Source organism: Buteo buteo, chromosome 25 (genome assembly GCF_964188355.1).
Source record: "Buteo buteo chromosome 25, bButBut1.hap1.1, whole genome shotgun sequence".
NCBI lineage: Eukaryota > Metazoa > Chordata > Aves > Accipitriformes > Accipitridae > Buteo > Buteo buteo.
In genome coordinates this window covers 19,275,236-19,280,779 of record NC_134195.1, presented here as the reverse complement: position 1 = coordinate 19,280,779, position 5,544 = coordinate 19,275,236, and positions in this window count along the sequence as shown.

Here is a 5,544-nt window from a genome sequence, read left to right as displayed (position 1 = left end):
CCGCCTCCGCCCTGCCGCCGGGAGCGAGGAGGGGCCGGCGGGGGCGCAGGTAGCGCCGGCGGCCGTTCGGCGGACGGGGGCGGCCTGAGGGGAAGGGCGGGCGGGGCTGGGCCCGGCAGAGGCGGGACGAGCAAGCCGCGCCGTCCCCTTCTCCCTCTCCTTCTCCTTCTTTCCCCTCCTCGCCCAGGTACAGCCCGTGCCCCTTTCTGGGCAGCCAGCCGCCATCCCGCCTCTGAAGCGGGGTTTAGGGCGGGCTTTTTACCTCAGGCGGGCAGAGCTCTGCCGCCGCTTCTCTTCCGTTCTTCCTGAGAGGAACGAAGCGGAGGTGGTGACGGGGGGTTTTGGCTACCTGTGCGGTTGGGTGTGTAGGGTTCAGGTGTCACCGTCACCTAAAAAAACCCGATCGCCAAATACAGCTAGAGCTAGGTGTAGGTTTAGGGAGACGGATCCCTAGCTCGTTTTAGCTACCAGAGCTGTCCTTAAATAACCGGCGGCCGACTCTCTCTATACACCATTCATTTTCCATTACCGTGTTTGTTTTTCTTGATTGTTGCTTAGAAATCACCTGGTCTGGCCCTTTCCTCCATCGCGATACTGCAAAATACTGTCAGAAAATTGAATGAAGACAAAAAGGTCTTAGCTTTCAGCTAGAGCTGTTTTACTTTGTATCTATAAAGATAAATAAATTGCATTGGGTAAGTGACTTTAGAACCACCTCGGTTTTCCTGCCTTGAGCAAACCTTTGCTTTGATGAGCGGGGTCTTGAGCGTATGTTTAATAATGCTGTATCAGTGGGATAACTGATGACCAGATAACCCCCCGGGGTTGCACGGTTCACCTCTACAGACAGTTTTAGAGCTGGTCAAAAAGTCCTATCAAAGTCCTTTTTCAACTGAATACTGGATTTTCAATGAAATCTAATTTCTGCAAAGAAACTACTTTTTTTTTTTCCCAGTAAGGAACTTTCTCCATCAAAAAAAAAAAAAAAAAAAAGGAAGCCAAAAAGAACAAGTTATGTCCCAAACTGAATGTTTTAATAAACAGCTGAGTAATAAATGGTTTGGATTGGGAACTTAGGGCTTGATAGTTTGGGTTGCTAGCATTCCCATTCTCCATGGTCTAAGCCATCCAGCCAAATACTTCCACAGATCACGGACACTTCTTGCTAAGTATTGCATCATTGCAGAGGCAGTATAAACAGGGGACGCAGCTTATGGACAAGAATGGGAACAGTAAGTATTGTGAGTTACCACAGCATAACTTCAGAATCTATTCCAGTGTTTGATACATTGCCAATACCTCAAGCGATGAGGACTGGTTTATGGCCCACTCACCCTTTTGCCCTCTTTGTATTTTCTCCTTATGCAATTAAAAAGAAATAGGTTTAACCGTCAGCACTGTAGGCTCATAATAGCATCTGAAAGTCAGCCTTGTCTTTCGTCCAGTTCATGCGTCTTCTTCAACAACTAATTTTGTAGGCTACATTTTGTTCTGAGTTACTTGCAACTCCGAGTTTTGCCAGCTGTCCTGGTTTCGTTGTGATTTTTAATATTGGTTATTCTAAAATCTTTTAGCTTCTGTGACTGCACATTTCAAATCTGTGAAAAACAAAAGTTGCTAATGTGACCTGAGGATTATCAGAACTAAAAGCAGTGCTAGACAGAAAAGGGTAATTTAACTTCAAAATAGTGTAATAAGGGAAAACCATACTTCACTGTACACTCAAAACAACACCAGAACTTTTGAAATGGTCTGCGGAAGACAAGGAAACAGCTTGAGCTGCAAAGAGTCTTTATTTATATGTTTGGCAGCACTGAACCCTGCAATGAACTAGCTGACTTGGTCAATGTCTTGACCCACTCTCTTTATATCCCAAGGTATCCAGTTAAAACTCTTGTCCTCACATGCAGTTTAGTATATATTCCTCTATTTGCTGGCTTAGCAGGATACCCAGACAATTCTTTTCAGCCCACTAAGACTTTTGTGCCCAACAGCTAATTAGTGTCTATCCTGTAGCTACAATATAGAAACTGCAGTCATTAAAACCAGTTGTGGAGGCTGACATACAAAAGAAATAGTGCTGATTGACCTGCAGAGTACAATTATCTTTCCTTTGGTTGTGATAGACTAAAATAGCAGACCGGAATTCAAAAGTTTGAAGATTTGAACTTTTCTAAAGAGAAAAAAATTACTATTATTTCCTCTCTTTCTCTTTTGATTACATGCGAACAATAAGGGAACTACCTGCCTAACAGCAGAAAGTAAAACTTTCAACAGGAAATTGCTTTCTTCCTTTTATCATCACCTTGTGGGTGGAAACAGTCTTGCCTGGTGTAGGATGTAATAATCAGCAAAGAAGAAGAAAATGCTGTTTCCTGGTAACTAGATGTCAGTAAGTATTGGTCAGTTTAGCCAGGACAAAGACTGCAACAACCACTAGACAGCTGGACCTGAGAAAGCATATGTAATTCTGCTCCTGCACCAGAAAGCCCTTCCAGCAAATAGGTATGAGAGCAAAGGAAAAATAAGAGGCTTTAAAGTATCAGAAGCAGACATTGGACTACCAAGAGACTCTGATTTACATAAAACTGAAAAATATTCGCCCATCTTGGTGTCATTGCAGTGCACAGTTTTGCAAATCTGACCATATAGCTCACTCTGATTCTCCTTACAGTTCCCATACTAAAAATTGTTACACCCTGAAATAAAGACACTCCAAGTAACCCAGGGCTTTTGTAGTTTTTGTATCACAATGAATTCTGACCATTTTTTTTTCCTTCCTTCCAAATTACAAAATATCTTTATGGGGGAATATCTGTTGGGGAAAAAACCCCCAGCCTTTTCAAAGAACTGACAAAATCCCTGTTGGGTCTCCGGAAATACAATCTGAATATCAAGCTATTTCATTCCTTCCATTCACAGTCATAATTTGCAAAAGACTTCATTGACCAATTTCTGCCCTCAGTTACAGCATTTAATTGTCAAATGTTAGCAAATCATGGCTCTGGTCTCAACAGAGTTGATTCATGAAAAATCTGAGATTTAAAATAGAGTTGCAGGCTATTTTTATTTGTTGTGTGTATTTTTAACTGTAAGTGCACATTTGGGTCATGATTTCAAGATTTTCTCAGAATCTCCCTTAAAAAAAAAGAACGCTAATATTTGCCTCTAATAACTTGTCTCCAAGGGCTTTGGCTTGAAGAATAAACAGCAAATATTAGAGGCCTTGATATGGAATAGCAGCAGCTGACAGCATTACAGTCACATCTCTCCAAACGTATTATCTCTGCATTTTGAGACCTGTGATTCCATTGTCTTCAAATGCTGATGTGGTTCTTCCAAAGCTTCTTCTATTCTGCAGGTATAAAAACATAAAAATTTGTTAAATTAATAATGCTACTGAGAAAGCATAAGTTTTGTCATAAGACCCCTGTAGTTGCTCCTACCACCCAATAACTTAGCACGTTCTTCACGATCTTGGCCACCCACTGCTCCCAAACTGCCCTGGATGTTCCCAGCTTCCACATAGTCATCGCCCTCCCAGCTGTCTTCCAAATCCCCATTGCTTCCCTGCTTTGCTCTATGGCTTCTGTGATTGTTTCTAATGTTACCTCTGGATATTTTCTGAATACTGAATATTTCAGCTGCTGCTTCTCTTTCAGAGCCACAGCTCTATGATATACTGTTCAGCTGCTATTGAAATCTCTTTGATCACTTAGCTCCACTTTTGTCAGCAGATACAGATCCTGCTGCCTCACCTACTTCATTCTGTAAAAAAGCTTATTGCCCTTCGTACATTTACTCTGAAGGAAGATGCTAAGCCAAACAGCTTTCATAAATTTCTCCTAATGCACATCATAAACACACCTTTCTCAGCTCTAATCATCATCTAACAAGTGGCACCTTATACAATGCATGATCAATGGAGAGAAAAGAAAGGCTTTGCAAACTGCAAGTTACATAAATTTAACTGTTCACTCTATGCTTAGTTATCAGGACATTTTCACATCAATGGCCTAGACTGTTCTTAGCCCCCTTCTTACCTCCATAGTGATGTTCTCTTCTTCTCGATCAGATTTTCTCTTAAACTACCTTTAACTGAGCAACAGAAAATGTCTTTGATGCTGAGAAACCTGGGAAACTCATCACTAGTTTTCCAGTCTGAGCTTTGATGGCTATGTTTCAACTGCAGTAAGCAATCATTTCGTTATTCTTGTAGTTATGACAGGTTACCAAACTTATGTGTATATGTCACCTCATAATGCTGCAATTTTCCCAGACAGCTTACAAAGTACCTTTCAGGATTCTTTTATCTAAAAAAATACTCTCTGGGACATGTGGTTTGTGCTGAGCATGAATCTTCTGTGACATAACAGTAGTGAAAATGGTCTACTGAAAGTATTTTTGTATGTAGTGTAGGTATGCTATGGAGGAAAGGGCCAGACTAGGTGACTTCTTAAGATCCTTTATAAATCTTATTTTCTGTAATGCTACTATTATTCTAGATTTTGTCACTGCCAGGACTTTCTTATTGGTTTCACAATAATATAATGCTTCATCATTTAGACTTTCTCCATATTAAGTCATCAAACAGTCATGACTTTGTGTTCATACGTCAGCACTTCTCTTGGACTATACCTACAAGCATTTATATTCTTCGTGGAAGTGTTTTGAAGATCAGGTAAGTTAAAACATCTTCTTTCATTTGCATTTTTTCTTCTGTAGTAAATGATAAATTGACCTTGACTGACTTTTGAAGTGGCATCTCATGGGGAACCAGCAGTGAGTTCTCATGGAGAAGAAAAAATTCTAAACCTTCAGGAGCTGTCATGTATTAAAATCTTGTCCAGCCAGCTTTGTTACACATTTGATTTCTTCTCAAGATGAGGTCTCAGATCCCTAAGTTTCTGTTGCAGCTTATCCCTGTTAGGAAGCTCTAAGCTGAAGGAAGTAATTTACTTAATAGGAAGCAATCTGATTCTCCTTGTTTTGTCCTAGCGGTTTAGACTGTGACCCTTCAATTTGGGTTTCCCAGTGAATCACGAAACATTTTAATTTTTGCACAAAGATTTAGTTACTACTAGATCATGTCTCAACTTTTTCTAGGAAAATAATCATATGCTGTTTTAACGCCTTTCTTTTTTCAAGTGTTTACAGAACTTCCAGTTTCTGTAATACTTCTTTAATTCCTTTTCACTGGTTTTTTTCCTTTCTGCCATGGTTTTGCCCACTTGAACTCCAAAGGAACGTTAGCTCATAATCTTCATCCTTAAAAACTGCATCTCACCTCTAGCACCAGGGCTTTTACTTCTGATTCCCCCAGTTAAGTGAACTGCCAGCCTTCAGCATCTTCTGTGTTACCACTTGCATGAGTAAATAAAGGCAAGACAGCAGACTAATCTTGGAACTAATTATTTCTTTGTAAGTCTGTATATAAACAGGATTGCTGTTGTTTCGCAGAACGCAAGCTCTAGGGACTGCCATATTAGAGAAAGAAGCATCAGTGCCAAGCTAAGGTGGAAGGAGAGAGCAGATCATTATATA